Source organism: Lissotriton vulgaris, chromosome 7 (assembly GCF_964263255.1).
Source record: "Lissotriton vulgaris chromosome 7, aLisVul1.2, whole genome shotgun sequence".
Classification (NCBI taxonomy): domain Eukaryota; kingdom Metazoa; phylum Chordata; class Amphibia; order Caudata; family Salamandridae; genus Lissotriton; species Lissotriton vulgaris.
This window is the reverse complement of record NC_141695.1, coordinates 925,401,593-925,424,478: the sequence shown is the minus strand read 5'-3', so window position 1 is coordinate 925,424,478 and position 22,886 is coordinate 925,401,593.

Genomic DNA, 22,886 nt, shown 5'->3' with positions numbered 1-22,886 from the left:
TGGCCATTTTTTGAAAGAAGGTGTAGGAGTTGAACAGTGGCTGTGATTGCAAGTGGGGTGGTGTCGGCCGCCAAAAGGATATCATCGACATACTGGATTAACACCACTCCATCCGGTAGCTGGACGGCGTCCAGCTGTCTTTTAAGGGCCTGGCTGTAAATACTGGGACTTTCAGTGTACCCCTGGGGAGCTCTACAAAATCGGTACGAGCGGGATTTCAGGGTGAAGCCGAAGAGATAACGGCTGTCTGGATGGATGGGGATAGAGAAAAACGCATTCTTGAGGTCGATAACAGTGAAGGTGGTGGCAGTGGACGGGATGAGGGTCAGAATGGTGGTGATATCTGAGACTACGGGGTATTGGGGTACAACCACTTTGTTAATTTCTCGCAGGTCGATGATGAAGCGGTACGCTTTCTCATCTCCTTCGCCTTGCTTCTTAACAATAGGTAGGATTGGGCTGTTGCAGACGTTGCTAACCACTTCTTCAACCACTCCTGCATCTACCAGAGATTGAATGATCGCTACCAGTGCCTTCTCGCCCTCGGGCGATATCCGATATTGTGGGAGTTTCGGGAGCATAGCGTCCTGTCTTACAGTTATATGAATAGGGTCAATCATCATTCGTCCCACATCAGAGTCATTTTTGGCCCACAGGTACGGAGGCAGGGTGTCAAGCAAGGACAGGTCAGCGTCAGTTATGGAGCACATGTGTCGTGAAGGGCAGGATTTGGGCATGCCTGGGTTGTCGTACAGGATGACTCGGATTCCATCTGGGGAACACCTACTGGTAGCTCGAAAATGCTTCAGTAAGTCAATGCCCATAATGGCGTCAAGGGAGTTGGAGGAGAGCAAAAATGTTGTGTCAGTGGTGTTGCTTTCTAGGTCAAAGGTGATAGGCACGGACAGGGGGTTAGTGGAGGGCGTCCCATCGAAACCTATCGATGTAATGTGTGAGCCAGACAAGGGTGCCCTTGGAATCAGTCGTTTCGATAACACACTACGTGTCGCCCCAGTGTCTACCAAAAATGGAGACTCTGTACCCAGGACCTTAGCAGTGACATAAGGACCTTGCTGGTCAACACAGAGCTCGACTGGATCCCTCCCTTGCCCCGGGCAGTCCTATGCAAAGTCGGGGGCATTCTCACCGTCGGATAGTTGATACTGATTCTGTCGGGGACGGTCAAAGGTGTTCGATCTCCCTGATCTGTCATTGTTGGTGTCGTTTGTGTGCCCTCGTCCTTGTCCCCTATTTCTCGGTCCACCTGCTATATCCTTGGGGTCCCTATTTCTGTTCATCTCTAGCAAAACCGGACACTGGGATTTCCAATGGCCGAACCCTTTGCAGAAGGCACATTGGTCATCACTAATGTCTCTACGTCCAGTGTGGGGTGTTGGGGTGTGATCTTTAGGAGGTGGATTTCTAGGGATGGTCGATTGGTAGTTCCCCCTTTGGGGTTCCCGTCCGACCGCTATACCTTGTATCTGGGCTATCATCACCCTTTCTTTCAAATCTTTCTTCTTTTTCTCGGACGCCCTATCATTCTCATTCTTCTGGTGCTCGTAATACTGAGCCATCTGAAGGATAGCTGCGGGTTTGGAGGCCCCCCAACTACTCTCACTTGTCTGCAGTTTTTGGGAGACCTCCTGTGACAGGCCCTTCACATAGTTTCGTACAAACAGGTGTTGTCCGGTTGCGGTGGTCATGTCTTGGCCACTGTAGTCGGAGAACACTGTCTCGAATCGGGAGAAGTACTCTGATACATCTTCTTGGGGTTTCTGACGACAGGCCGTGACTATCGACCAATCCACCTTTTTCTCTGGGATCAGCGTCTTCAACTTCTGAACTAATTTGTCTGGGAGCTCTAATATGTCCTTTACTGGTTTCCTTCCAGGCTCTCGCTGTCTATCTAGTTCACTGAGTTGGTTCCAGGTATGTCCAAACAGATCTGTGTGGTCAGTTTTCCGGATTTGCTTCCACACGTCAGCTGGCAGGCATAACCCGAAAAACAAGTCAATGTCCGCTAAAGTCATTATCGTCGAACCCAGGCTGTGCCTAATTCGGTATAGAATGCTGTCGGGTTCTTTCTTAAATCGGGCAGAGTTTGTCTAAAAGTTAGGATATCTTGTCGGTCCCATGGTTGGTAAACCCAATTGTACACAACCCTCCCCTTTGCATCTGCGTGATTAATATCATCGTTTGTTCCCAGACCACGTGGCGGGATCCAGTAAGGGGCCGCTTCTCTGATGGGCATCATAGTGTTGGCTATTTCTACGGAGGTCGTTTCAGGGACTGTAACCTTGGCTTCTGGTTTTTGTTCCTAAGGTGGCGGAAGACCTCAAGCGTCTGCATGAAGAGCTCCGTCGCCTCACATTCAGTCCCATCTCCAACATCAATCTTCCTATACAGCGTTGTCAGTTTAGCGGGGCCCTTACTTTGATACCTATCCTCATATGCGTTCAGGGTGTATTAGCTGAATCGCAAAATGAAATGCCGTCTGTGGCTGTCGGCATGCGAGTTATATATGTTCATTGTGTATTCTTCGCTCTCCCTTCGTTCCACTAGTGTCTTTGCTATTTTGTCAATCCCATCCCGCTCATCTTTGCTCAGCCTGTTTGGTCTGGCTGGTGGGTGCTCGCTAACCTCGGGGGCATCTGGTGGTACTGTTAATGTGGCTGGTGCGGAGGCCGTGAGGGCTGGTGCACTAGCGCTAAGGCCGTTCTCATTCGCACTCAGGGCCTGCAGGTGTTGTTGGCAGGGGGCATATGGAGGGGGCATGTAGATGATTGGGGGACCTAGCAGTAACTCATCGTTCGCCCGTTGTTTGGAGGGCAATTCAGGGTAGAGCGCAGAGGGGGTCCTAACAGGACATTGACCTGTCGACCCTGATTCTTGGTTTTGTGTAGCTTCCTTTCTTTCCTTTCTTTCTTCTTCTAATTGCTTAGCGGCTAGGTGGGCTGCCTTTCGTAATTCTTTCCCTATTTTTGCTTCTTCTCTTTTTCTTCGTTGTTCCGTTTCTTTGCGCCACATGCCGATACTATCGAGCATAGTGGGCGTAGTCTTATTTTTCTGGAGCGCTATTTCTAATGTTTTTATTTTATGCTCATCAAAGGAACCTATCAGTGGCCACTGACTTTCGGGGTTCTTCTTGGTGTATTTATGCCATAGCTTAGTATAAGCTATAGCGACTAGTCCATGCTTAGTGAACATGTCCTTATTAGGGGTGCCTTCCAGTGGAGCTGGATGGTTCATCTCTAATAAGCGGTCTGGGCTGTACAGGCTACCAATCAGTGGGGAGAAGATAGGCATGACGGGTTACAATGGGGACAAAGGTCTGCACTACCTATCTTATCACGGCGGGCAAAGACTAGACAGAATATTTCTATTCTCCGTTGTTTGCAGGCGGTGAATACCTCAAAAGAACCAATACCGAACACTTAATGTACGGTGAATCAAACAATCAATGGGGAGAATAAGTGGGTACGACGTGTTAAAGTTTTGCATTACCCACTCTTTCTCTACCTGCAAAGAGAGACCTTGTTCTTCCCTGTTTGCAGACAGAGAATCTCCAGACAACAATCCACGAACGACAGTTCGGGAAAACAGTGGGGGAGGAAGATAGGCACGACGGATTACAACGGGGACAAAAGTCTGCGTTACCTATCCTTCACTGTTTGCAAAGGGAGAGCCTGTTGTTTCTCCGTTTGCAGACGGTGAATCTCCAGAGGGATCAACAAAGCGTAATACTAGTATTATCCAAAACAAACAATCATTTCTTAATTTGTCGTGTTTACACGACCTTACCCGGACCGCATGGACGGTTTCCTGTCTTCTGAATCCAGCGCCCGATCGTCCTCTATTCTTCGCGATGTTCGTGGCACTCCTGATGGTTCCCAGTCAGGACCGTAGATCACTCGAGAGAGGTCTGTTCGGAACTAGTGAAGGTCGGATGATCGGCTGTCAGACGAGGGTCTATCGGACACGAGCTCTCCCGATCGTTGCAGTCTTTCACTCTGTCGTCGGGACCTCTCCCACTGGATCCACGTGTCGCTGATGGGCCCCACGTGGGGCGCCAATTGTGAGTAAAAGGGTAGGGCTATGACCTTCTTCAAGATTTGCCCGGCGCTAACCGCCTTTGTACCATTCAAACTACCAAACAATGAGGCAGGCGCCGGAGACCAGAAGGCAGGAAACAGAAGTTTATTCCGACGGAGCAGAACACATCAGATCAGACAACAAGGTATCGTCTCGAGGTGCTCTAACAGCCTCTCTGAGGCCTGGCCTCTTATACACTGGTTTATGGCATGTGACCTTTCTTTATTACAATCATGATATTGTGAAGTAAGGAAAAAGACATCCCCGTAATCCTCGTGTCAATCCCACCCCACATACCTCCACAATAGAGGTCCTCAACCTGCTGATAAGAGGAGGGGGTCATCACGCAGCTGAGTGTTCTGCCGATTCTTAGGATGTATGCGCCTGATCATATCCCATGGGGTGGGGAGGCCATGATCAATAGTGGGTCCTTTGAAGAGGAGTGACTTCATACAATAAGGGGCAGTAAATGGTATCTCCCGGCTTAGGCGATGGCCTCAGATCTGTGTGGACAGTCGGACTCGGGGGAAGGGGTCATCAAAGGAGTGGTATTCATGCCGCGTGGACAATCAAGCGCGGAGGGATGGTTTATCAACAGAGGGGTATTCATGGAAGGAGAGGAGGTGCTGGTCAGGCGCGGGCGTGATTTCCAAGGACAGGGTCATGCAGGAGGAGAAGGGTTATGCTCATGTGAGGGAGGGAGGGGGGAGCCAGGGTGCGCAGAGGATTCCTGCAGGGTCAGAGGAGCGCGTTGGCGATCGATCGTGGACAGGGACACCATGATACCTAAAATGGCTGTCGTGTACGTTGTACGTGGGTGACAAGCTGGCGCAGATGATGTTCAGCTCGTAAACTAAAATTCCACACTTCAACATAGTAATCATCCACGTAGTACTGTGTTGTCCTACCAGACGAATTTCTGCTGTTGGTCAAAACTATTCATCGAATTCTGCGGAGGCAAATGGCGCCCAGTCTGTCCGCGACCTCGACCTCTAGGCGCTTGCTGAGCACCTCTACCTCTCACACCAGGAGCACTATTTGCTTGTTGCAACAGGACAGGACAACTATTCTTGTAGTGGCCCTCTCCTCTACAATACGCACACTGATTAGGTCCATACGGAATACTCTGTTGAGGAGTCTCGTCTCTTTGCGAGTTTCTCGAGTATTGCTGAAGTTGCTGATAATCACGCTGATTATTAACACTGGGTGGATAAGCTTGTTGTAGAAGAACTTTAGTCTTCAATTCCTTAGTCTTCTTATCCGCTTTCTCTAACTCATCCTTGCGCCTATTCTCATAGTACTGAGCCGTAGCTAGAATCTGCGCCGACGTAGAGACAGGCCAAGCACTCTCGGAATCCTTCAACTTAGTACATAACTCAGGAAGAAGATTGTGCACAAATTTATCCACAAACAATCTCTGGCCACCCTCAGTAGCCATATCCTGCCCACTATGATCGACAAAAGTTTCTTCGAAACGCGAGAAAAAATCTGACACAGTCTCATCTTTTTTCTGCTTACACGCAGACAACTTGTCCCAATTAACACGCACTTCGGGCATCAAAGTCTTCATGAAAGTAATAATTCTACCAGGAAGTTCAGTAATAATATTTTCAGGCTTAGCACCTCCAACTTGTCTATCATTTGCAGCAACAAGATTCACCCACGAATCACCCAATTCATTATCATGATCCGTATGTCGAATGACATTCCATATGGGCTGTGGGAACTACATTCCCAAACAGCATGTCTATGTCTGCCAAATTCATGACGCACGAACTCACAGTTTGCGTAAGCTCTTTATAATATCCCACCGGATTCTTCCGCGGATCAGGCAAAGTCTGCTTAAGCGCTAGGACTTCTGCACGCTTCCATGGAACATGAACCCATACTCGCTGAAAGTGCGCAACAACAGGTGGATGAGCATTTGCATCAGCAGGTCTCCATACCGGAGGAACCTATCGCATCGGATACTGACGCACATGTCTCCTAACTGACGAATTTGGCTCAAGCAGCCGTTCAGTAGGGACATTGCTTCGAAATGACAATAACGTCGACACCGCTCTCTCGATGTCGTGAAAACTCACAATCGTTCCTTTTGCAAACTCGGAACGCAATCGGAACAATTCTTCAGGAGCTTTACCCACTTCGTCCGTCCATTGTTCATGGAGAAACGCACACATAATCTCGAAAACATAACGTTGCTTTGGTGCTTACAATTGCCGGAAAACATCCATAATGCCCTCAAGATCGTACTGGGACTTGTACGTCACCCATCTACGTGCCATATGATCCAAAACCACTCGCTCATCTGTATCAGGACAATGACTACGCAGCTGTCTACGCTCACTTACAGGAGACATACCCAATTGTCCCAACCAAGGAGTCAGAAAACCAGAAAAAGCAGCAGTCATCCGCTGTCTAGGAGAAGGAGTAGTCGGAGGAACAAGAGGAGACAAAACAGTAGTAGAAGAATCCAAAGTCGGAACAGGCATAGAAGCAGTAGTAGCAGGAAAAGACAAAGTTGGCGGCCCCTGAGGAGGCTGCGCCAAAGGGACAGTAGCCAACGAAGGAGCTGGCTGTGGAGGAATTACAGGAGGCAAAACAACCGGCAGTTGCACAGCCACGACTGGTGGCGGCGGTGCCGTAGCATTCTGCACATAAGGTGGCGGTGAATTTAACAGATGCGACATTAAGGGATCTTTTGCAAGATCCTTCTCATCTTTTTGCTCTTTAGACGGCAACACTGGGTAGTATCGGTCTACCGCTAACTTCCTCACTCTAAGCATCTGCTCACTTTCTTGCTCTTCTTCATTATCTCTGTATGCAATGGCAGCTTGCACCATCGACATACCTCTCTTATTTTTCTTCGCTAACTTTATTTCTTTCTGTTTGGCTTCTTTGCGCCATATGCGGAAAGAGTCAAACATCGCCGGCCGGGCTTTCTTCTTGAACAACTTCACTTCGAGGTTATCTAAGATTTCTGTCTCAAAACTACCGTAACGGGGCCACTGTAGGACACCGTCACTCTTCGTGTATTTTACCCAAATCTCATTATAGCTAATAGGACCCACACCATGCTTCACATACAGTTCGTATGTAGGAGTTCCGATCGGAGGAACCGGACACGAATCCTCTAACCGGGAATCCCTCAAAGTACCACAACTAAACAATTTTCTAAGACTGCTAAAACCAGGCATCTTGCACACTAGTCTAGCTTCAAACAACAAGGGGAATCTGAAAACGATAGTCTCGTGAATACACGAATCCCTTGGCTTTGGGGCCTGCAGGTACCAAATCAAAGCTATCCACTAAAGGATACAAACAAACTAAGGACTAGGAGACGCTCCACTTATGCTTAACTGAAATGTTGATGGCGTCACCAGAAGACCCGTCAATCGTCTCGCTCTACAAACGTCTAAGGCTCCAAAACAGGGCGACAGTCAGGGCAGCAGCCCTTCGTAGCCGTCGGAAAGCGGGAAACCTTGCAGCAAAGACTTTCGGACCACGATGACATGCAGGGGTCGATGAAGTGGCTGGCCTTCCTCCAGAATTTTCTCACGAAGCTTCTCACGAACCTCTGGCTTGGACCGGTACCGCTGAAGTCGCCCCACGTTGGGCGCCAACTGAAGGACCGGGTTTTAGAACCCAGCGGCGTCAGGGAGAACGCCTGAAACCTTCGAGTTCCCCTGTCTTGGCAAACAGAGACACAGGATACTTCTTGATGACGTCAAAGACCAAAGTTTATTGGTTGCAACCAGGAACAGAGATCTACGAAGTACACACGGGTAGTTCGTCAGAGACTGCACACTTTCGATAAGCGGAGCTTGGTCTTTTATGCCAAAAATCATGCCTCAGGCAGCATTACAATTTACATTTGGTGCATACAAACTGACCAATGACAATGTAGCATTTCAAAAGTAGCGAATGACGACAGTCAAAGACAATCTCATTTTCCGTTGTCCAGCCCACCAGAAGTGACCATGCACATTCTCGGTTTCCTGTTTGATCAGGCCGGACAAACCCATCATAAAACCTTTAACCCAGATCGATGATCATGTCGTAAAGGAAAGGCAGAAACAGATTGGGAGGAGATAGAGAGGTGGGAACAGTGTACCATAAACTCGGGCACGTCCTGCCCTTTGATCTTTATCGGACCAGCTGCTGAACAAGGAACTGTCTCAGCGGGATCCGCCCCTGGCAAGGAGTCAGTTCGGCCAGGTCATCCAGAAGTCAGCTAAGGCATACGTGTCTCAAGGACTCGCTCGGCCGCAGTCATCGGGCCTATGTTAGGGCAACCACACAAAATGGCTGCCGCATACAAAATGGAACCCGGAGGTTCAGACTAAATCCTCGAATATAGAGTGTTCTCCTATATCGATTCATACGAAAACACTCAGACACGTTACACTCGCCATTTGCGGTCTGCTGAGACCAAAATCATCCATTTCCGACGATCTTTATAAATCGGGTTCGGAACTATCGAACCCAATTCGGAACCACGGAACCACAGGGTCCACATCTGTACACGCAAAGGTCAGCAGGATGAGGGGGCCAGAAAAATGGAACATAACTACATGAAATGAATAGAGGAAAAGCAAACAGGGAGTCCAACTCATATCCTACACTCCCGTGGAGTGGGGAGTAGAGAGGTGAAAAGGGGAAGGAATAGGGAGAGAAGGGGGAAGAGAGGAAAAGGATCAGAGGCAAAGAAGAAGAGAGATGAGGAAAAGGCGGTAGTGGTCGAAGAAAGTGGAAGAAGTAGGCATGCACCCTCAAAGATCACAACCAGATGAGATCTCAAGGGCAGTGTCAGTACGATATATTATCTGGTCACCTTTTTGGGGACAGGGGTGCTCTCAACTTAGACCTAGTGGGCTTTGACCTAGACGAAAGGTGCCCAGGTGAGGAGGAAGGTCTCTTTCTTGTCATGCAGGTTATAAATGACCCACTATTAAGATGCTGTCGAGTACATCATCGAAAGCCATTCATTAATGGGAGGGGGTGGGGAGTGCAAACTGGCAGAGAATGCAGATCTTAGCCATGGCGAGTGCTGTATTCAATAGACAGCCCTGAAGGAGGCAGAGGAATCGGGAGTTCACAAGGTCATGTAGAAAGATGAGGGGGCATGACAGGGGGGCTTGTGACCGGTAGACTCCCTCTCAGGGAAGTGCCTACCACCTCCCAAAAAGGCCCTACAAAAGGGCAATCACAGAGGACGTGTATCAGGTTACAGCAGTTTTGGGAGAAGCACCAGCAATTTGCATGAGGAAACAGACCCGCTGCCCGCAGTTTTATGGAAGTTCAGTGCCAGTCATGTCGTGCCTTAACAGAGACAGAACTTCAATCGTGCCTCCTGGGTCCCACGGTCCAAAGCCTCTGGAAGGTCCGTCCAATCCTCCATTTCATATTCCATCTGAGGTTTGGTTTGCCACATGATATAGGCACTATTTAGGAGGGGCACAGAGAAAATAGGATGGCTCAAGAGGCTATAGAAGCCAGACATCACCCTGAGGAAGCATTCTGAGGTAGAGACTACAGGAGACGAAGTACCTTGATGGCCCCGTTGAGGAAGGGAATAGGTCTGTAGCTCCAGCAGACTATGGGGTATTTTGCCAGCTTAGGAAGGACCACTATTACTGCCCTGTTGGAGATGGAGTAGACGAAGCCTGTTTGATCGGCATCACAAGAGGTCTCATAGAGGGAGTCCACTATGTCCTTCCCCGCCCACTTATAAAACTCTACTGGGAAGCCATCTTCCACAGGGCCTGGTGCAAGGTGAGCCTGACGATGACCTGTTCTATCTCTGTCTTACTACTTCCTCCCTTTCGAAAGTCCCTGGCAGATTCATTGAGGCTGGGAAGACTCACATTATCAAAAAAGGGTTCCAGGCGGGCAGGGTCGTCCGTCACCTCCAGGGTGTACAGGAACCAGTAGAATTCCGTAAGCTCAATCTCATACATACAATCAATAATAGGGCCAAGGCTATCTGTCGGCACAAAAGTGTGTTGCTTATTTTGTAAATTGAAACAGATGTCTTGTACTGTACTCCAAGGAGATGACATAGCCACCACACTCCAAGGTAGGCAAACAATGCTTCTTATAATAATAATTAGTACTCCTGTGCACCACAGTATAAAAAGTCAAAGTTCCAATTGTTCCAATATATTTTTAAATTTTCTTTTCTTCAGCTTCTCATACATCCAGCAAATAATAACATTTTGTAGCCTACAAAACTTTATTATTTGCTGGATGTATGAGAAGCCAAAGAAAAAAAAGAATATATTAGAACAAGTGGAACTCACACTTTCAATGCCGCGGCGCTCAGGAGTACTGCCTATCAATCTCACACATAGGACCCCGTTATGAGATTTCAAGACCCTTCAAATAGGCAAAAGTGACCTAACTATTCAAGAGCCACCCTCCCTATATCCAAAATATGATACTGTTGTAGTCAAACATCACCACATCCCAAGAATCAGACGAGGCGCAGTGGATGGAGCCACACCCAGACAGTTTATGGGCAACCGTACCCTGGTACAGCCATCTATCTCCAGGACCTTTTCCATTTCCAGTATGGTTTACTCAGGATAAGGTCAAGTGTAAGGATATATATCCGGCTCATAAGTCGATCTGACCACAAACTGTAAAGCCCCATTATTTATCTGGGAATCAAGGAAATGCTGTGAGTGATGAAAACGTGAAGCTGTCCTAAAGGTGTACATAATGGTTGGTCTCTGGTAGCATGGAGGAATCCACCCCAGGCTGCCTCAAACTTGTCTAATTAGTCGTTCATACAATAAATGACCTGTTCATATAGTGCTATTGTGTGCATCTCCTGCAGCAAGGTCTCTACATCCGGTATATTGGCGGTCCTCCACAATCTGAAAATTCTATGTTTGGCCACCACAAGGGCAGTATCAAACCACTGGGCTTTCTGTATGTGTTATCTCAGTATAGTTGGTGTAGTCATGCAGGACAGCTACTTGTCTTGTGAGGTGTCTTAAGGTGTTGATGGACTCCGTCATATTGTCCCACATGCCCTTCCAGTATGTACTCAAGTTAGAAAATTCGCATAGGACGTGCACCATGTAGCTGTCAGGGAAGTTGCATTTCGAACACAGGCATTATGCTGGTATCAAGCGATCGTTTGGGGGCCCTCTGTCACCTATACATTATCTTAAATTAACTAAGTTTCAAGTGTGCCACTCTGACGGATTTCTCATTCGCCTCACCTCAGTCCATGTCTTGTTTGTGCATTGTACTGGAAGTCTATGGGTCCACCAATCGCTCAGTTGCTGTGTTATTGCGGTCAAGAAAATATGATGCATTAGGATCTAAAAGAGTCCTGATACCGTGCACTTATACAATCAACATTTATGTAGGTAAAGGGGTATGGAAGAGTCACATAGGTCTATGGAGGGACCTGCAAGCAGACTACTGAGACAGTGACACAGCTGCTGAGAGCACTCAAAGGATGTTTGTGGGAGCTTGAATTCTGTCTGTGCTTACTCTAATTTTTTCAGCTTCCTGTGGTTCAATAAATAGTAAACACTTTTTAGACCAATGAATCTCTGTGTACCCTATTTTAATACTTGCATTGTCCCATAACAGATTCCTCCTGTGCAGCCTGCTGTTCTCCCCCAATCAAGCATGAACTTTGTGCCACACTTATGCAATTGTCTTTTAGATGAGGTTGTAAAATATAGGTTTCTCCATATCCACAGTGTACAACACTTGCAGATGGTCAAGGGCTTTATCAATATTCTATGTGGACCCGCACTGGCATGTCCAGGGTTTCATGGATCATGTGGTGTCGTTGTGCGAGTTGTAATGCATACTAATACGATTCTTTATGGGGCAGTATCAGACAGCCACTTTCTGTGGCTGCATTCAGTTTTCCCATTTTTAAATACGATCTTGATCCCTCCCACAGAAATTCTTTCATCGTTTTGGGAAGTTTATAAATCATGCTTGAAGAGATCTGTAAGGGCAGTAATGCAAATATATAGTTTGGTCATGGCAACACATTCATTTTTAAGACATGCACTTTGCCCCACATCAAGAAACGGAGCATAGACCAAAGGGAGAAATCAGTTTATGTCTTGGGATCAGAGGGCCAATATTGTCTTATAACAGGCTGTGGAGCCCAGCATTCAAGTATATCCCAAGGTATTTTACTTTGGATTGCTGCCACCTAATCTTGTGGTGACCGATCAATCATAAGGCAGTATCGTGTGTGAGGGGCAGGGCTTTGCATTGCCACAATTTATCTTGTATGCTTAAAAAGAATAAAAAAAAGGTAATGGTTTGAATCAGACTGGATAATGATTTACTCGGGTTGGACACTATGACTAATTTGTCATCTGTGCAGAGAAGTGCTTTAAGTTGTCTCCCTGGGTTCACTATATCTTCTACGTCCTTATTTTGCTGCATGGTTATAGCGAGGGGTTCAAGTGCAAGGATAAATATTAAGGGAGACAGTGGGCACCTCTGTCCGGTTCCTCTGTGGATCAGGAATGCGAAGGAAGTGTGCTGGTTATAGCTGACTACTGCTGATGGGTTGGTACATAGCCATCTCACCTTGGTAAGAAATTTCTCGTCTATCCCAAATCATGTTAGGGTCCTGAACAGGTACGGTCATTCCAACCTGTCAAAGGCTTTTTCCACATCTCACAAGAGAGTCACTTTCTCATCAGTATCATATTTGCCTGGCAGAGACAGTGTAACATGAGTCTTTAGTGGGATGCGGAGTAACGGTGCAGAGACAGTGTAACATGAGTCTTTAGTGGGATGCAGAGTAGCGGTGCAGAGACAGTGTAACATGAGTCTTTAGTGGGATGCGGAGTAACGGTGTATCCCAAAGCCCAACTGGTCATGGTGGACCAATGATGTTAACAGCCATTTGAGGCTGTTAGCCAACACATTTCCCAGTATCTTTATATCCATGCTGAGCAGTGATATCAGCCTGTAATTGGCACATTCAAATGGACTTATACCAGGCTTTAGGAAAAGGGCGGGCTTGGCCATATTGTCATCTCGGCGGGGTTGTGACCACCTGGCCTACTTCTAGGAACTGTTTACAAAAAAGCAGTGATAGTAAAGGTTTAATAATTCTATAGTGTTTGAAAGGGTAACCATCTAAGCATAGTTCCTTATTATAAGGGAGGTCCTCATTCATCTCCCGTATCTCATCCTCCGTTATATCTTGATCCAACAATTGCACCTGCTCTGGGAAAACTGTTGGGAGCCGGCTCCCTGGCTGCCATGGGGGAGGCGAGGCTTTGTGTCAGCAAGGAGGCAATGTGTCGAGTCGAGAACAGGGGAAGCCAGCTGCGTCAGTGGTGAGGTGTCGGTTTCTGTGAGGCGATGCAAAGTCGAAGACTCGTGGAATTACCCTCGGCGACGCTCCGCAAGAACAGAATGCAGACGCTGGTGGTGACGGCATTGGTGTGAGGCTGGCGTCAGGAGGGCTGATAATTGCGGGCATTGGCAGGTGTGGAAGGGCATTGGAGCTGCGGTGCAGGTGGGGTGGTGCGTCCTGCACTTCATGAGCGGTGCCCCTGTGCTCTTTGCAGGTCACAGAATTGTGGCTGATGGCATCAGGGTTTGTTTTTCTTGCTTCTTTTAGGTTTCTTTCAGATCCCAAAAGCAGGAATAACCTCCAGAGGCCCAAAACTGGAATAGGTTTAGTCAGGACTCCCAACAGTGGAGTTCCGGGGAGCATATGGTGAAGTCTTTGTGTCCCTGGGACTTCAGAACAGGAGGCCAACACAGACACACACATCCTTGGAGATTGTTCTTCAAGCAGGTTCTTGTTGGACTTGGCCCTTTTTGCAGGATCTTCCCTGAACTTTTTGCCTCCCTCTGTGGAAAAAGGTAGGGCTAGGACCTTTCTCAAGATTTGCCCGGCGCTAACCGCCCTTGTACCATTCAAGTTTACCAAGCAATGAGGCAGGCGCCGGAGACCAGAAGGCAGGAAACAGAAGTTTTATTCCGACGGAGCAGAACACATCAGATCAGACAACAAGGTATCATCTCGAGGTGCTCTCTAACAGCCTCTCGGAGGCCTGGCCTCTTACACTGGTTTATGGCATGTGACCTTCCTTTAATACAATCAGATCTTTGTAAAGCAAGAAAAAGACATCCCCGTAATCCTAGTGTCAATCCCACCCCCATATACCTTCACAATAGAGGTCCTCAACCTGCTGATAAGAGGAGGGGGCCATCACGCAGCTGAGTGTTCCGTCGAGTCTTAGGATGTGTGCGCCTGATCATATCACAGGGGGGTGGGGAGGCCTGGATCAATAGAGGGTCCTTTGAAGGAGAGCGACCTCATACAATAAAGGGCAGTAAATGATATCTCCCGGCTTAGGCAATGGCCTCGGACCTGTGTGGACGGTCGGACACGGGGTGAGGGGCCATCAATGGAGTGGTATTCATGCTGCGTGGACAATCCAGCGCAGGAGGGAGGTTTATCAACAGAGGGGCATTCATGGGAGGAGAGGAGGTGTTGGTCAGGCGCTGGCGTGACTCCCAAGGACAGGGTCATGCAGAAGGGTCATGCTCATAAGGAGGAGGAGGGAGGGGGAGCCAGGGTGCGCGGAGGATGCTTGCTGGGTCAGAGGGACGCGCTGGCGATCGATCGTGGACAGGGAGACCATGATATCTAAAATGGCTGCCGTGCACGTAGTACATAGGTGAGAAGCTGGCGCAGATAATGTTCAGATCGCAAATTAAAATTCCACAGTCCTCCCTTTTAACATGTCTCGCCAACTTGTCAGTTTGGATTTATCCCCATAAGGCCACGTATTTCTACTTCATAGAGGGGACTCATGTGCTCATTTCGGAAGTCCAAAGTCTTTGGGCACATACAGTTAGAAACGAGGCCGCACAAAGGTGGCAGACATTGGATACCTAAGCAACACCCACATAATATTACAACAGGTATCAGCACGAAGGAAAACAACTTCCAACCCCAATTCTTCAAAGTGTCCCAAAACCAGCTCCCAAGCGACCATCCTTCTTGTTCTTGGTGAACCTCTGAGGAAAGTCTGTGGAGGTGCTCAATGGCTTTGTAGACTGAAGGCGAGTTGTCAGGCACGTATGTGCAGCAGCTGGATCCGATGATGCGGCATGCTCCTCCTCGGTCGGCTAGGACCACGTCTAGGACAAGTCTATTTTGAAGGGTCACAAGGCGGACCGCCTGAAGTTCCGCAGTGTTGTTGGCGAGGATACCAGCAGTGATGTTGATCGTTGTTTCTACTGCCTGGGTCAGGTGCCGGATAGCGCGGCTGTTTGCCATTGGGCCCCACAGAGGAACAAGTCCCTTTGCTGCATCTAGGAACTGTGCTCCGGTGGAGTCGGCTTGTCCAAGGTCGTCTGCACGCCTCTGTCGGTGATGGTTGGCAGGGGCTACATATGTGGGTGGGAGAACGAAGGCAATGTAACAGGTACCCTTCCAACCCTTCGGGAGCCAGGTGTAAGCCTTGGTGCCACACACAAAGTACATGTTCGGAGAAGCAACAAAGGAAGGGGGGTCAGCTGAGTCCAATGTTCTGGTGATTCGGCAGGCGCTGTGACCCACCAGTTGCGTTCCCTGGCCTTCTAGGCACACAAGGCCGGTGACATTGATAACAGACAGGGCCACAGTCAGAGTGGCGGTAGTTTGTTTTTGCAGATGAGAGAAGGTGGTTCTGGCTGGATTATGGAGCACCTGTACTTCGACTCGTTCCTTGGCTGGAATGTCTTTGAGGAAGGTGGCGCCGGCGAGCGCAGGACACAGGGCAGTAGGAGTCTTCCCTGTTTTGTTCAGCCAGAACCCAGAGTAGAAGTGTGACACTGTCCGGCTGGAGGTGGCGTTGTCCTTGTGGCTCTCTTGCATGAGGATCAGCCAGGCGAGGCAAGAGCCGTGAACTGAGAAGGGTGAAGGGATGAAGGGAATAGAGTGTCCAGTGGCATGCGGGAGCAACCCGCAGATCCAACAGTTCGTAGCATTCGCAGCAAGGTTGTGTTGGTGCAACAGTTGCACGAAGGAATTGTTCCAGAATTCCCTGCGCCTTTCTCGGAGCTGAGGCGACAGAGGGATTAGGTGATGCTCTTTCAGGGGGGTCGGCTGTGCAGTAGGTAGCAATGCCTCATGAGCCGGTGTGCTTTCCTCCAGAATCCAGAAGGAGGTCATGAGGAGGAGGCAGAAGAGGAAGACAATGAAGAGTGCGATTGTCTTTGATTTGTGCAAGTTGTCAGTCTTTGGATTTCTATACTGGGTATTTCCTGTTGCTTCCATCATCTTCTTATCTGGCGCTTCCATCATCTTCTTATCTGGCGCTTCCATCACCTTCAAGGGAGCTCAGTAGCGGGCAGAACCACAGACTTCGTTTAGCTTCTCTCCCGGCAACCCTTGATTGTGTTTAGGTCACCGTTCTGAGATTTAACTTAGTCCGTGGCCTACTTAGCCGAAACTCCCTCCTTTCGACGCAGGAAATACCCTTCTCTGGATGGCACAGTGGGATCAGAGAATTTTGCAAGTTCGAGTGCCTCAGTATCGGGATAACAGTCCAATATCGGTCGGTCTTTGCTCAGGAGCTCTTCTTGGGTGCTGACGTTTTCTGTCGTGGCCAGGTTTGCAGAGACCTTTCGGCAATGATGCGCGTGCAGCCAGTGCTTCTTCCCCTCCACTCGGAGTGCCGTTCGGGTGGTGATCAGCACTTGCCAGGGGCCCGTCCACCGAGGTTCCAGACTCTTGGTTCGCTGGAAATTCCGTATCAATACGAAATCTCCCGGTTGGATGTCGTGGCCGGGGCCCCTGGAAGCATCAGGGATGGCCTGCTGCACCTGTTGATGAATGACAGACAACGTTTCAGTTAACTTGCACAAATAATCAGACAGTAGGACGTCCGGGACGTCATGAATGGAGGTCGGTTTGGGAGCAGTCCAGAGATTCATCGGTCGCCCAAACACGACCTCGTAAGGGGTCAGATGGTGCTTGGTGGGAGTCGAGCGCATCGATAACAAGGCCAGTGGGAGGGCATCCGGCCAGTTAAGTCCAGTGGTGGCCGCTATTTTTGCCAGTTTCAGCTTCAGTGTGGCATTATGGCGTTCCACTAGACCGGCAGATTGGGGGTGGAAGACCGCATGAAATCGTTGCTTCACCCCCAACCCCTTTAGGATTAATTGGATAACCTCAGCTATAAAGTGGGGGCCATTGTCGCTCCATAAAATTCGGCAAAGGCCATAGCGAGGGAAGAATTCTTTCAGTAGTACTTTGGCAGTAGTCATGGCAGTGTTGTCACGGGTTGGATAGACCTCTACCCATTTACTGAAGGCACATACAATGACTAGTACATACTTCAGGTTCTGGCATCTCTCTAGTTGGATGTAATCCATCTGAAGGACCTCAAAGGGGTGATTGGGGGTCCCAAACCCTCCCCGGGGCACTACAGTTCCTTTCCCGGGGTTGTGTTGCAGGCAGATAAGGCACTGCTGAACTAGGCGTCTGGCTGAGTCGGGGATTTTGTCGTTATGCCAGACTTTGGAAACGAGTTCGATCATGGGTGCAGATCCTATGTGTGCGGGGGAGTGAGCCATTGTCAGTATGGGAATCAGATATGAGTCGGGCAGCAACCATTTGTTTGCATCTTTTGTTCGCCAGCAGCCCTCTTCGTCCTTCAAACCCACCCTTGCCCACTTAGTCAGTTCGTGAGGGGTGCTGGCCGACTGTATGTCTCTGATCATTTCCCTTGTGTCACTCCATTTTTCTGCTTGTGACCTGGTCACATATATGCGTGTCACCGTCCTATTCTCAGCTGTGGTTCGTGCAGTGATGTCGGCTAATGCATTCCCTTGTCCGACTAAGTCTGTCACCCTTTTGTGTGCCTGACATTTGATCACCGCTAATCGTTTGGGGAGGAGAACTGCCTCAATCAGAGCGGACACTAAATCTCCATGGAGGATTGGGGTACCGTGAGACGTCAGGAATCCCCTCTCCCTCCACAGGAGCCCAAAATGGTGGACCACCCCGAAGGCATACTGGCTGTCCGTATATACGTTCGTGGTGGTCCCTGCGGCTATGATGCATGCTCGGGTGAGGGCTATCAGCTCTGCTGCCTGGGCAGATCGTTGTGTGATGCAGGCTGTTTCAACTACTGTTTGGGCTGTCGTTACTGCATAGGCAGCTGAGGTGGTGCCATCTGGGAGTTTGATGCATGAGCCGTCTACCCATAGCTCTCCATCGGGGTCAGGAAAAGCGGTGTCTCAGAGGTCAACCCTACTCCTAGTCTGTTCGTCTGTGAGGGTCACACAGTCGTGTATGGGAGGAACGTCGGGGTCGTTTTCAGGCAGGGGTAACAATGTGGCAGGATTCAGAGTCGTGCATCTTTTTAGTGTAATGTGGGGTGCAAGCAGAGTCAACTCGTACCCTGTCAGTCGTGCGCTAGTCAGGTGCTGGGTTTTGGTCTGGTTCAAGAGGGTGTCGACTGCATGGGGTACTAGCACTGTGAGGGAGTTGGAAAGCACAATTCCCTCGCTCTGACGGATAGAGACAGCAGCGGCAGCTACTGCTCGAAGGCAGGCAGGTAAAGCTCTGGCTACAGGATCAAGAGTGGCGGAGAAGTAGGCACAAGGGCGCTGCTTAGGGCCAATCGATTGAGTCAGGACAGACAATGCGCATCCCTCCCTTTCGTGGGTGAAGAGGGAGAAGGGTTTGGAGTAATCCGGCGTCCCGAGGACGGGTGCTGAGCAGAGTGCATCCCGCAATTCCTTAAAGGAGGCTTGACACTCAGTGGTCCAAGGAAGCGGGGAGGGGACATCTTTGGTCAGCAGGGCAAGTAATGGTTTCACAATGAGGCTATAATTAGGCAACCACTGTCTGCAAAAAGAGGTTAGGCCAACCAAAGAGCGGACCTGCTTTTGTGTTTTTGGGATGGGGGTATCTAGGATGGTTTTGATTCAGTCGGGCGTAAGTTTCCTCCCTTCTTTGGACAGAAGATGGCCTAGGTAAGTCACTTGTGGCTGGCAAAACTGTAACTTCTTCTTGGAGACTTTATGGCCATTTTCTGCAAGGAAGTGTAGGAGTTGGACGGTGGCTGTCGTTGCAAGCGGGGTGGTGTCGGCCGCCAAAAGGATATCATCGACATATTGGATCAACACCACTCCCTCTGGTAGCTGGAAGGCATCCAGCTGTCTTTTGAGGGCCTGGCTGTAAATGCTGGGACTTTCGGTGTACCCCTGGGGAGCTCTACAAAATCGGTACGAGCGGGATTTTAAAGTGAATCCGAAGAGATAACGGCTGTCTGGATGGATGGGGATAGAGAAAAACGCGTTCTTAAGGTCGATAACAGTGAAGGTGGTGGCGGTGGACGGGATGAGGGTCAAAATGGTGGTGATATCAGAGACTACGGGATATTGGGGTACAACCACTATGTTAATCTCTCGTAAATCGATGATGAAGCGGTACGCTTTCTCATCTCCTTCACCTTGCTTCTTAACAATAGGTAGGATTGGGCTGTTGCAGACGTTGCTAACCACCTCTTCAACCACTCCTGCATCTACCAGAGACTGAATGATCGCTACCAGTGCCTTCTCACCCTCTGGGGATATCCGATATTGCGGGAGTTTCTGGAGCATAGCGTCCTGTCGTACAGTTATGTGAATAGGGTCAATCATCATTCGTCCCACATCAGAGTCATTTTTGGCCCACAGGTACGGAGGCAGGGTGTCAAGCAGGGACAGGTCAGCGTCAGTTATGGAGCACATGTGTCGTGGGGGAGGGGATCTGGGCATGTCTGGGTTGTCGTACAGGATGACTCGTATTCCATCTGGGGAACACCTAATGGTGGCTCGAAAATGTTTCAGTAAGTCAATGCCCATAATGGCGTCAGGGGAGTTGGAGGAGAGTAGAAATGTCGTGTCAGTAGTATTGTTTTCCAGGTCAAAGGAAATAGGTACGGACAGGGGGTTAGTGGAGGGCGTCCCATCGAAACCTATCGACGTTATGTGTGAGCCAGACAAGGGTGCCCTTGGAATCAGTCGTTTTGATAACACACTACGTGTCGCCCCAGTGTCTACCAAGAATGGAGACTCTGTACCCAAGACCTTAGCGGTGACATAAGGACCTTGCTGGTCAACACAGAGCTCGACTGGATCCCTCCCTTGCCCCTGGCAGTCCTATGCAAAATCGGGGGCATTTTCACCTTCGGATAGCTGATATTGGTTCTGTCGGGGACGGTCAAATGTGTTCAGTCTTCCTGATCTGTCATTGTTGGTGTCGTTGGAGCTCCCTCGTCCTTGTACTCTATTTCTCGGACCACCTGCCACATCCCCGGAATCCCTATTTCTATTCATTTCTAGCAAAACCGGACACTGGGTTTTCCAATGGCCGAACCCTTTGCAGAAGGGGCATTGGTCATTGCTAATGTCTCTCCGTCCAGTGTGGGATGTTGGGGTGTGATCTTTAGGAGGTAGATCTCTGGGGGTGTTTGATGGATAGTTCCCCCTTTGATGTTCCCGTCCTAGCGCTATACCCTGTATCTGGGCTATCATTACCCTTTCCTTTAAATCTTTTTTCTTTTTCTCGGACGCCCTATCATTCTCATTCTTTTGGTGCTCGTAATACTGAGCCATCTGAAGGATAGCTGCGGGTTTGGAGGCCCCCCAACTACTTTCACTCGTCTGCAGTTTTTGGGAGACTTCTTGTGTTAGTCCCTTTACATAATTTTGCACAAACAGGTGTTGTCCGGTTGCGGTGGTCATGTCTTGGCCACTGTAGTCGGAGAACACTGTCTCAAATCGGGAGAAGTATTCTGACACATCTTCCTGGGGTTTCTGTCGACAGGCCGTGACTATCGACCAGTCTACTTTTCTTTCCGGGACCAGTGTTTTTAATTTCTGAACTATTTTATCTGGGAGTTCCAGTATGTCTTTCACTGGTTTACTCCCCGGCTCTCGATGTCTATCTAGTTTACCGAGTTGGTCCCAGGTATGCCCAAACAGATCCTTGTGGTCAGCCTTCCGGATTTGCTTCCACACGTCAGCCGGCAGACATAACCCAAAGAACAAGTCAATATCTGCTAAAGTCATTATTGTCGAACCCAAGGCTGTGCCTAATTCGGTATAAAATGCTGTCGGGTTTTTTCTTAGATCGGGCAGGGTTTGCTTGAAGGTTAGGATATCTTGTCGGTCCCATGGTTGGTAAACCCAATTGTACACGACCCTTCCCTTTGCATTTTCGTTATTAATATCATCGCTCGTTCCCTGGCCCCGTGGCGGGATCCAGTAAGGAGCCGCTTCTCTGATAGGCATCATAGTATTGGCTACTTCTGCCGAGGTTGTTTCAGGGACCGTAACCTTGGCTTCTGGTTTCTGTTCCGCGAGGTGGCGGAAGACCTCAAGCATCTGCATGAAGAGCTCCGTCGCCTCACGTTCAGTCCCATCTCCAACATCAATTTTCCTATACAGTGTTGTTAGTTTAGCGGGTCCCTTACTCTGATACCTATCTTCATACGCGTTCAGGGTGTAGTAGCTGAATCGCAAGATGAAATGCCGTCTGTGGCTGTCGGCATGTGAATTATATACGCTCATTGTATAATCTTCGCTCTCCCTTCGTTCTACTAATGTCTTTGCTATTTTGTCGATCCCATCCCGCTCATCTTTGCTCAATCTATTTAGTCTGGTTGATGATTGTTTGCTAGACTCGGGGTCGTCTGATGAGGTTGTTAATGTGGCTGGTGCAAAGGCCGTGAGGGCTGGTGCACTAGCACTGAGGTCGCTTTCGCTCACACTCGGAGCGTGAAAGCTTTGTCGGCAGGGGGCATATGGAGGGGGCATGTAGATGATTGGGGGACCTAGTAGTAACTCATCGTTCGCCCGTTGTTTGGAGGGCAATTCAGGGTAGAGCGCAGAGGGGGTCCTAACAGGACATTGGCCTGTCGACCCTGATTCTTGGTTTTGCATAGTATCTTTTCTTTCTTTTATTTCTTCTTCTAGTTGCTTCGCGGCTAGGTGGGCTGCCTTTCGTAATTCTTTCCCTATTTTTGCTTCTTCTCTTTTCTTTCGTTGTTCCGTTTCTTTGCGCCACATGCCGATACTGTCGAGCATAGTGGGCGTGGTCTTATTCTTCTGGAGCGCTATTTCTAATGTTTTTATTTTATTTTCGTCAAAGGAACCTATCAGTGGCCACTGACTTTCAGGGTTCTTTTTTGTATATTTATGCCATAACTTAGTATAAGCTATAGCGACTAGTCCATACTTAGTGAACATGTCCTTATTAGGGCTGCCCTCCAGTGGAGCTGGATGGTTCATCTCTAATAAGCGGTCCGGGCTAAACAGGCTACCAACCAGTGGGGAGAAGACAGGCATGACGGATTACAACGGGGACAAAAGTCTGCACTACCTATCTTATCACGGCGGACAAAGACTAGACAGAATATTTCTATTTTACGTTGTTTGGAGGCCGTGAATACCTCAAAAGAACCAATACCGAATAATCGGCCAATCAAACAATCCAGTGGGGAGAATAAGTGGGCACGAAAAATTATCGTTACCCACTCTTTCTCTACCTGCAAAGAGAGACCTTGTTCTTCCCTGTTTGCAGACAAAGAATCTCCAGACAATAATCCACGAACGACAGTTCGGGAAACAGTGGGGGAGGAAGATAGGCACGACGGATTACAATGGGGACAAAAGTCTGCGTTACCTATCCTTCACTGCTTGCAAAGAGAGAGCCTGTTTGTTTTTCCCCGTTTGCAGACAGTGAATCTCCAGAGGGTTTCAACAAAGCGTAATACTAGTATTATCCA